This window comes from Dromiciops gliroides, chromosome 3 (genome assembly GCF_019393635.1).
Source record: "Dromiciops gliroides isolate mDroGli1 chromosome 3, mDroGli1.pri, whole genome shotgun sequence".
Classification (NCBI taxonomy): domain Eukaryota; kingdom Metazoa; phylum Chordata; class Mammalia; order Microbiotheria; family Microbiotheriidae; genus Dromiciops; species Dromiciops gliroides.
Genome location: NC_057863.1, coordinates 511,702,215 through 511,713,737, shown reverse-complemented (window position 1 = coordinate 511,713,737; position 11,523 = coordinate 511,702,215).

Here is an 11,523-nt window from a genome sequence, read left to right as displayed (position 1 = left end):
TTATGATATATACTATTTAAATACCATATTTCTAGCATGAAGAAGAAAAGATACAGACCACCTCATCCCTACCTCATTCCAAATCAAGAAACATGAAAGTGTTGACTTTTTTATGGCAGTTAGATGATTCAGGGGATAGAGCCCTACATCTGGAATCAGGGAGACCTGAATTCAAATCTAACCTCATACACTCACTAGCTGGGTGACCTTGGGTAAGTCACTTAACCTCTGCCTGTGTCAGTTTCCCCATCTGTAAAATGAAGATAATAATAGCACCTACATCACAGGATTGTTGAGGATCAAATGAAGTAATGGTTGTAAAGTGAATAGCATAGTGTCTGATGCATAGTAGATGCTTAATAAATGCCTGTTTCTTTCCCATCATTACTTCAAAAATGTTGAAACTCCTGTAACGAAAACCTTTGGAGGAAATATCACTGAACCAGGGTTTCATAATCAGAACCAAGTCATGATAGGAACAAGTCAATAGAAAAAAAAACATTTTGGAAGAAGTGATTAATGCAATTATGCTCATTAGTAACAAAGAACTCAGCTCACTCAAGGGGCAAAAGAGTCAGCACCAAGCTTATTACTCAGTTTTCTCATCTGTAAAGTAAAAGGGGTGGAACTAGATGACCTCTGAGGTTCCTTCTACTTTCAGATCTAGGATCCTATGAACCTAAAGAATGAAACCAGGTATCCTGTGATGTCTTTAAAATTCTTCCCTAATCTGGGTCCTCAGCTGGAAATGAGGTCTCTTTTGGTCCATTGAAATCTGGGCTATTATAGGTTATGTTACTGTATAGGGATATAACCTATATTGGAGAAAGGAATTCCTAGTATCTTTTCCCTTTTTGTTAATGTCCTAACATTAACACAAAAAGTATATAAAAGCTCAGAGAGGCCACAAAACCTTTCAGTGGGGATGGATTTTGTTGATTGGTTTATTATCACTGTTCTTGTTCTTACTATAAATAACAATTCACATTTATTTAGCACTTTACAAATAAGTTGCCTCTCAACAACCCTGTGAGATAAGTGGTGTAAATATTATCATCTCCATTTTACAGATGAGGAAACTCTGAGGATTAAAGAAATTAAATGACTCCTATGGTCACATAGTTAGTAAGTGCCAAAGCCAAGATTTGAGATTGAATTTCATTCTTCTAAATCCAGGAATCTTTCCATGACACCATGTTATGGAAGGCCAGAAGGTCTAGGTCTGCCCCTTACTTCCTTATCTAAATGGTGCAATAGATATATGGATTTGGAGTTGAGGAGACTTGAGACCAAATCTTGCTTCAGACTCTTAACTAGCTATGTAACCTTGGGCAAGTCACTTAACTCTCCCTGCCTTTTCTCATCTATAAAATGAGAAGGATAATAGCACCTACCTCACAAGGTTATTGTGAGGATCAAAGGAAATGATATTTGTAAAAATACTTTGCAAACTTGAAAGCACTATATAAATGCTAACTATTATTGTTATCTGATGGTGCCGAGTCCTCCTCTTTTTCCTCTCCTCCTTTTGTCATTTATCCTGGTTCTCCCTCCGCAGTAACGGCTCACCTGTGCTGTCCTCACTGAACCCCACAATGACATAGCACCCTAGAGAATGTGGAAGAACGGGAAGGGACAACCTAGGAAGGGAGGAGTTTCTGGGTTTTCTGGGAAAGTGCCAGATTATTGGCCCCAGTGATTCCTAAAAGTCCCACCTGTGGAGAAAAGAACTTCAGGAAGCCCTGTTATATAGCATCAGAGACGCTATTAACTGGAAGCAAATTGCAGGGTGTGGTTTCAGGAAGTTACTTCATGTCGGGAAAAAGGGGGCTGGCTCTAGGTGGGGACTTGCAGTCCATGAGACCTCCTTGACAGAGGGGTTCCCAGGAGACCTGTGGCCTCCCGACATCATCATGAGATACCCACAAAGGACTTTCTAGATAGGAATTCCTCCTAGGCATTTAGGTACCTAAATACTCAGACTAAGACAGCGATAGAGCAAGTAGCTACCTATCTTATGTGGCTTCATAGATCCTAAGGAGAGCCCTCTGATTAAAAAAAAAATCCTCCCCTACCTATTCAGGAATACCTAAAATTCCACAATTAGTGTTTCATTCCTTAGGCTTGAGAATGTTCTAGTAAAGATAGTGGTATACTTTGGGATTTATCAATGGCTTTTAAAGCCCTTCACAAATTGGCCTCTTCCTACCTTTCCAGTCTTTGCATTTTACTACCCTACCACATACTTTGCAATCCAGCGACACTGACCTTCTTAAGGTTCCTCACACATGATGCCATTTCCTGCCTCTATCTTTATCCCCTGTGGCTGTCTTCCATGTCCACAATGTTCTCTCTCCTCACCTTCCCATTCTGGCTTTCCCCACTTTCTTCAGAACTCAAATCAAATATTACCTTCTACAAGAAGTTTTCCAGGGTCCATTGTTCTTGGTAGAACATTCCCAATGAAAATACCTCCCATTTACTCTGTATATATCTTGTAATTACATAGTTATTTGCATGATTATTCCCCTATTAGAATACAAGGTTCTTTGTTTTGAATCTTTCTTTACATAGCACTTAGCATTGTGTGTGGCACATTGCAAGAGCTTAATAGAAATTTGTTGACTAACTGACCTTACTTACAATGCAGTATTTCAAGAATACATTTTTACATTGGGATGAATGTTTCCTCCACTGAAGCCTCCCCATAGGGGCATCACAGTCCCTCCATTGCCTAGTTGATAGTTGTTATAGAGTTGTCAAGGCTGAAAAATTCATCTCCCTGAATCCGAACCCCAAACTGATTCCCTCCAAACTTGGCTAGAATAATCTTTGTTGACAGATCAAGCCTTTCTAGGTAGGAAGAAACTTTAAGAGCTTACATATTGCTGGCAAAACCTTTGGTAACCCAAAGGCACCTCTATGCTCTAATGAGGAATAGCATCAGAACTTGAATGGAAATGGTTCTTTGAGTTGGATCTCAATGAGAATGAATCTGTTGCCTCTTTTCCTGACAGCAAGTTTTGATAGTGGACAAATAGGAACAAAAAAGAGGGGAAAGGTAAGAAGAGAGCAAGACATAAAATTTTAGAGTTGGAAGAGGTCTTTGCCTCCATTTCTCTGTCCAATTCAAGAATCCCCTCTCCAACAACCCACATCATCTTTGTCTAGCCCCAGTACAAACAGCTCCAGTGATGGAACTGTTCTGTTTCTGGATAGTTCCTTGTATTTAGCCAAAATCTATCTCCTTATAACTTCTGCCAAATGATGCTAGTTCTGCCTTCTGGAGCAACATAGAAAAAAGTCTACTCCTTTTCCCAAATTACTACAAAACTCCATTGCTGCAATAGGTCTGTGATTTCCTTGATATGATGTTCCTTCCAATGATGAAGTGATAAATCAGTAAATATTATTAGTCACCTACAGTGTACTAGGCACTAGGGCTACAAATACAGTGAATGAAACAATCCCTACTTGAAAGGAGATTAAATTCTTTTGGGAAAGACAATTAGTAAACACACAAGCATATATGGTATAAATACAAAATGAATTAACTACATGTAATCACAAAGTCATTGTGAGGCAATTTGGGATGAGGGGCATTATTAGTTTGGGAGATCAGGAAAGATTTCATGTTGAAGGTGGTACTTGAGCTACATTTTGAAGGAAGAGAGAAGTAAGAAGGAAGGAGTCAGTCTAGGCACATGGTACTGTCACTTGCAGAAGCATGAAGACCAGAGGAGTTATGTGAGAAATGGAAAAAAAGGCCAATTTGGGTGGATTTCAGAGGGTAGAAGCACAAATTTTATCCAATGAGGCCAGAAAAAATTATTGAAGGTAGGTTGTATAAGACTTTAGGAGCTAAATAAGTAATATTTTACCCTAAAGGGAATAGGAGAGCCCCTGGAACTGATTGAGTAGGGAGTAACATGGTAAGATCTATATTTTAGGAAAATTAATAGACTGGAGTAGAGAGAGACTTGAAGGTCTAGAACCAAATAGGCTCTTCCAATAATTTAAGCGAGAGGTGTCAAAGGTCTGAATAAAGTTGATATTTTGTGACTGAAGAAAAAGTGTCAGACACAAAGATGTTATGAAGTTAGGAATAACAAGATTTGTTGACTGATGGGACACATGGGGTAAGTCTGAGGAGTCCAGAATAATGCTGAGATTATAAACCTGGGAAGATGGGGGGTGCCTTTGACAGAAATACTGAAGTTTTGAAGAGGGTAGGGTTTCAGGGGGGAGTGTGATTTCTGTGTGGATGTTTTGAGCTGATATAGATTGCCACCCATCCATATTCATCTATCCTGTGACTATCTTGCCAAAGGGGTCCACTCAACATGCTGGGGTCTCCCCAACATTATTTTGTCATCATGAGAATACAGTAGCTCATGGGGGCAGTCAATTTAATCCTGACTCTTGCTATGGAACTAGTCTATCTTTATTTTTCTTTTTCATTTATCTTTGAAGGCATCATGATAACCCTTCAGATATTTGAAGGAAGTTCCCTCTTTTCTGGGTTGACCACCCCCAACTTCCTCAATCATTCTTCATCTGGCATAATCATCATCCATGTATCCCTCTTCCATTTCATCTAGTTTGTCAATGTTTGGCTTTCGAAGTCCTTCATAACCTAGATTTTCCTAACTTTCCAGTCTTCTTACACTGAACCACCCAGCTGAATGTACATTACACACATATACTCTAAATACAGTCTGATCATGACAAAGAATAGCACCTTGTTCATAAGAATGTAGCATTCTTCCCCACTCTCTGCCACTAAAATAGTCCCATATTGTTTTTACAGGCTCTGTCATCCAACTATACTTTTCCCATCCAGCTCTTATGTGGTTGTTGTTGTTTTTTTCCAAATCTAGGCATAGAATTTTTTATTTAATTGGATAATATATTTAGAGCTAGAAGGGACTTTGTAGGTCACCAAGTACAAACCCTTCATTTTGAAGATAAAAAAAAATGAGTCAGAAAAGTTATATGACTTGCCCAGGGTCACATAGCTAGTAAATATCTGAGCTGGATTCAAACCCAGTTCTTCCTGACTTAAAACCCAGCACTCTGTCCATTATGCCTCTCCATTTCTCCTTATTAGTTTTTAATTTATTGGGTAATACCCATACTTCTAGCCTGTCTAGATCTTCTGGGATCCCATCATCATCATTTATGTTAATTATGTCTATCAGCTTTGTAATGGTTGCAAATTTTATAAATATGCCAGCTCTATCTTTAACTGCCAATAATAAAATGTTTACTAGTACAAAACCAAGAAAATAACCTTGGAGTACTCTATGGACATAGCTTTCTAGTCTAAGTGGACATTGATCCATTAATCACTCTTCTTTGGGGATGTCCATTCAGCCTACTTTGGTATTTATCTTCTCATCTACAGATTCACTCATTCAACAAATATGTATTAAGTGCCTTTCAGAGCACAGCATTGTTCTAGGTACTGGGGTAGAAATAGGGGTGTGCTGGAGCTGGTTTCTAGGAGAGCAGATTGTTAAATTTCCAGACTATTTATACCTTGGAAATTGGCAAATACTACATATTAGGGCTTGGTTTTTTGTTTTGTTAGTTGTCTAGACTTAAGAAAGTGATGAATGAAATCATAATAATACACTCTAAACTTAAAATTGTGCCAGGAGTACTTTCCCCCCTGAAAAGCTGGCTGTTAAACATTTATCAGCTTACTCCTGTGTAGACACAAAGCTTAGCCAGACCTTTGACCTTTTCTTCAGGAGGATGAATGGATTTGGAGTCCATTTTCAAGTGTGAGACTGACAACTAGAAAAGTTAAGACTGATAACCAGGGATGGATGGTTTTTTAGCTATTTCCAAATTAATTGAAAGCTATTCAATTACAGAGAAGCATACATAATAAAGTGCTGGACTTTGAGTTAGGAAGACCTGGGTTAAAATCTAGCCTATTATATTTACTAGCCATATAACCAAGGACAAGACACTTGACTCCTCTGAGACTCAAGGAGCTCTCTAAAAAAAATTAGTAAACTGGGGAATTTGAACTTTAAAAAATACATAACTGTATTTAAGTATAATTAGCTCCCTTTATAATTCTACATGTTTTACTTTATACATTTAAAAATGTTATTTTGGAGAAAAGTCCATAGGCTTCACCAGACTGACATATGGGTCCATGTCATACAAAGATGTAACAAAAAAAGTTCAGTTCACAATAAGAATAATCAAGGACAAGAAGAAATAATCAAAACCTATAATATCCAATTTTATGCTAACAAAATTGAAAACACAAAAGAAATAGAAGAATACTTTCAAAAATATAAAATACTCAAACTATCAGTAAACCAGACAGATATCTTAAATAACCCAATCCCAGAAAAGGAAATAGAACTAGCTACAAAGTAATGGCCAAAGGAAAAATTAATTGGTCCTAATGGATCCAAAGGAGATTTTATCAAACTTTTAAGATCAGTACCTATACTACACAAATTATTATAAAAAAATTTGAAAGAAAGTACCTTACCAGAATCCTTCTTTGAGACAAATACGGTCCTAGTACCAAAAGCAGGCAATAGTAAAATACAAAAGAAGTATAGATTAACATCATTAACAAATATCAATTCAAAATTTTTAAATAAAATCAGACAATAGCAATTTGTCCAAGAAAGCATTCATTAATATTAAATTGGATTTGTATTAGGAATGCAAGGATGGTTCAACATTAGGCAAACAATCAATATTATTAACCATATTAAAAACAAAAACATAAAAACACACATAATTGTCTTAATATGTACAGAAAATACAATACTCATGTTAAAAACCCTGCAATGTATAGGCATAAAGAGTGCTTTTTTAATATCATAAAATGTATTATCTAAAACCAAAAACAAGCAACCAACAAAAGCAAAAGCAAAACCTTCTAATAAATATGAAAAATAAAATAAGATTCCTCTCTCCCTCCTGTTATTTGATATAGTTCTGAAAATGCTAGCAATAACAATAAGACAAAAAAAGAAGTTAAATGTGTAAATATAAGTAAAGAACAAATAATATTCCTATTTGCTTATGATATTATGCCAAACCCTAGGGAGTCAGCAAAAACTACTAATTAGCAGACTACAAAATAAATCATCAAAAATCAACTATGTTTCTATATGATAATAGCATAATCCAAGAGGCAAATAATAAAAAGTGAAATCTTTGTACAAATAACTACAAATTGCATAGAATATCTGGGGATCAATCTACCTAAGTGCACAGAAGAACTGAATAAATTCAATTACAAAGTGTTCCTTAAAGGAAGTAAATAACTTAAATAGCTGGGGGAATATTTAGAGCTCCTAATTGGGCCATGCCAATATAATAAAAATGGCAATACTGCCAAAGTTATTATATACTTTTAATGCCATGTCAATTAAATTGTCAAAGGAATACTTCATAGAACTTGATAAAATAATAACAAAATTCATTTCGGAAAAAAAGAAATCTAGAAAAGGTAAATGACAGAAAGAAATAGAGACAAAGGGGGAATAAAAATTCCAGATCTCAAACTATACTATAAAGTAACCGTCATCAAAACCATCTGATATTGTTTAAAAAATAAAGGGTTAGCTAAAACAGACTAGAGAAGGGAGAATTGGGGCAGGAGGCAGGGGCTGGGGGAAGGGAGTAATGAACTAAATAACCCAGAGACTCACAAAGTGGAAAATAGTAATTACTTAGAAGAAAAAATCTGGTTTTTAAAAATCGCTGGGAAAACCAGAAAGCAGTCTGGCAGAAATCAGGCTTAAACCAACACATACCACATTCCACAATAGTGTCAAAATTGACATGTGACCTAAATATTAAAATCATGCTACTAAAAAATTAAAAGAGAAGCCGATCATATAATTCTCAAAGCTGAGGGTAGGAGATGTATTCTTAACCAAAAAAGAGAGGAAATTATGAAAGATGAAAAAAACAACTTTAATAACATGGAACTGAAAAGCTTCTGAACAAAGTCAATATACATGTGACAGGAAGGGAAAGGGTTGAAGGGGGAGGAGGATCTTTGTATCAAAGTTCTCTGATCCAAGATAAATAAACATCCAACACATATAAATTATCGTATATAAAATTATACACATATGTGTGTGAGAAAAATTACTAATAATCAATATCTTGGGGTACTCAGTGAGCTCTCCTTCTTTCTTATTCTTTTCTTTTCCCCTCCCCCCTTCAAGGTCTAAGTGCTCAGATCTAAGCTCACAAAAGGCGTCTTGGGTAGAGACATATTTTTATCTATATAGCTCAAGGACATTACTGATAAGATTAAACCACATCTAGATAAAAGGATTTTGCCCTTATCAGCTTGAGTAAGGGTCTTACATTCTTTTCTTTTATGTAATCTCTGGACTTCATTTTAATATAACCCATCTCCAATCAACCAATTAGATTTGAATGATGTTAACCAATTAGATTTGATTGCTGTTTGATGGATCTCCTTTAGTAGGAAAGGTATATGAACAGAGACCTGACTGTAAGGAAGGAGTCTTTGGTCTGAGAGATGCCATAGACCTCCTTTTATTATTCTCCTGCCAGCCATATTAATAAAATGATTAAATTACCCAGAAACTATGTCTCTCATATTTTTAATGGTCCCATACTAAAATATTTACATACTATTACTTTTTGTGATAGCAAAGAATTGGAAACAGAGTAGTGTCAATCAACTGGAGAATAGCTAAACAACTTATGGCACATGAATGTCATGGAATATAGCTATCCTATATGAAATTAATGTGATAACTATAGAGCCACATGGAAAGATCTACGTGAACTGATGCAGAGTGAAGTAAGCAAAGACAAGAAAAAAAATGCACAATGAATACAGCAATGAACATGGGAAAAAGAACCACAAAACCAAAAAAAATCAAAAGTGAATGTTGTATAATTATGAAACATAAGCATAGCTTTAACAAAACAAAATGAGAGCCCTCTAAACTCATCCCTTTTTCAAAGGCGAGAAGTCCACATGGGTTGCATATTGTATATATTTTCATACTTTTTTGATGTATTGATCAATTATGTTGATTTTTTCTCATTTTTTTTTCTTTTTTTGTCTTAAAAATACTATTTTGGGGGACAGCTGGATAGAGCACCAGCCCTGGATTCAGGAGGACCTGAGTTCAAATCCAGCCTCAGACACTTAGCAATTTACTAGCTGTGTGACCCTGGGCAAATCACTTAACCTCGATTTTTTTTTTAATTATTTTTTATATGAGATGGCTCTCTGGGAGGAGGAGGGATAATAGGGGGAAGTATAGTCATGTAAAAAATAAAAGACATCAATAAAAATTTATTTTTTGAAGAAGAGATTGTATGGCAGAGTGAAATAGAAAGTCTACTGTGGAGTCAAGAAAACCTCTAACATAGACTAGCTTATATGACTGTGGACAAATTACTTAAACTCTCAGTGTCCCAAACAACTCTATAAGATAGTTACAGATGATTTGCCAGTCTTCATCAGGAGAGGGAGTTTTCATACCAGGAGTTCCCTACACCAAAAAAATTAAAGTACAAGATACTAAAAAATGTTGTGATTAGTAAAATACAAATACATTTAAAAGTGTTGAATTTCTAGTAGCTTTCTGTTACTGTCCATTTTCTCAATTACCAGGACTACAACTACTGTCATGTTATGGGGTGAGCAAGAAGATATAAGGGAGAGCTGAAATTGAAAAAGGAATCAGTTTTTATTTCTGTTGTCTTTTTGTTTGTTTTGTTTTGTTTTTAAACTTAGGACTACCTTGCATGGGACATCATTAAATATCTTATGCCAATAAATCCTATCCTAAAAGCTTTAGTGGGAAATTACTTGCAGGCATTTATTATATTTGTTTTATATGCATTTTCATATCTATTTATCTATGTTCTTGTTGTTACCCCAGATAGAATATAAGCTCCCTAAGAGAAAGGACTGACTTTGATTTTTTTGGAATGCCCAGAACACAGCAGAACACATGACGTAGTAGGTGTTAAATACACACCTATTGATTAATCCACAATAATACTTTGATATTCTATGATCTCATTTATGTGGGTACTCCCTCTAGTAATGCAGTTTACAATCTACCCATCTTTGTTCATCCTGTTCAAGGCTTGCGCATTTCCTCCTATAAGTCCCTCTTGAGGCGTTTATTCAATATACTGGGCTTTCTGCTAAAGCTCATGACATTCTGTAGGTACCAATGGGGCACATGGGCTAGACACTCTATCAATTACTCCTCACTCTAGCTATATGACTTATTCTACTTCCTTCCCTAGTCATATTGCTCTGACAAACTCTTCATGACACTTCTTCAACACAATTCTTTATTATTAATGTGTTGCTGCCTAACCATCTCCACTGCACATCTCTCCCATAACTTTAATTTTTCGTGGATTGCTATTTCATTAAGTGAAGTTAAACAGCAGCACTGGAAGAATGTTGTCATTAGAAATATATTTCAGGGGCACCTAGGTGGCGCAGTGGATAGAGCACCAGCCCTGGAGTCAGGAGTACCTGAGTTCAAATCTGACCTCAGACACTTAACACTTACTAGCTGTGTAACCCTGGGAAAGTCACTTAACCCCAATTGCCTCACTAAAAAAAAAAAAAAAGAAAGAAATATATTTCATGGAGAAGCATGGAGTCAGTAAAAGATGTATAATTTCACAAAGGTGATCTCACACTAATAACTCATGCTTGTATCATGCTTTGAAATACTTGCAAACCATTAAACTCCTTTTGAAAAAACAAGTGAGGAAGTGGAGGCCCTGACATATTAAGTCCTTGTCCATTGGCAAAGATCTGGTAACTGCCTGAGGCAAGATTTGAACTCAGGTCTCATAACTCTAGAACTAATGGTACACCCTGGCCATAATGCTTTCTACTATAAATTTTAGGAACTACTACTGTAGTTGATATTTCAAGTTTTCTTAGGAAAGGGAAAGTATATTGATTGTGTCAATTATGTAGATCAGCTCCACAAGGATACATAATTACAATAATTCACTTGGAGTTCCTATTTTTAACCTGTATTCCTCTGAGGGGAAAAAAACCTGCTCAAGGGCCAGAGAGAGTCCATCTGTTTCCCTAATATCTGTAAAATCAGAGGGCCTGCATTAATTTATTTTATTTTATTTTTTGGTGAGGCAGTTGGGGTTAAGTGACTTGCCCAGGGTCACACAGCTAGTAAGTGTCAAGTGTCTGAGGCTGGATTTGAACTCGGGTCCTCCTGAATCCAGGGCCAGTGCTCTATCCACTGCACCACCTAGCTGCCCCACATTAATTCCTTTTAAATCCTCTTCTAGCTCTGAAATTTGGTGTTTCTAAGGGAATGATGTTCCATGAGCCTTTGAGTTTCTAAAGAAGACAGGGGAATGTAGATAAGATTTAATACAATCAAGCATATTCATAATGAATTGAATAACCATATTCTGAGAGTATTGGTTCATGAAATAATTTTATCCATGAAGGAGTTCTCTAGCAGTGTGACAAAG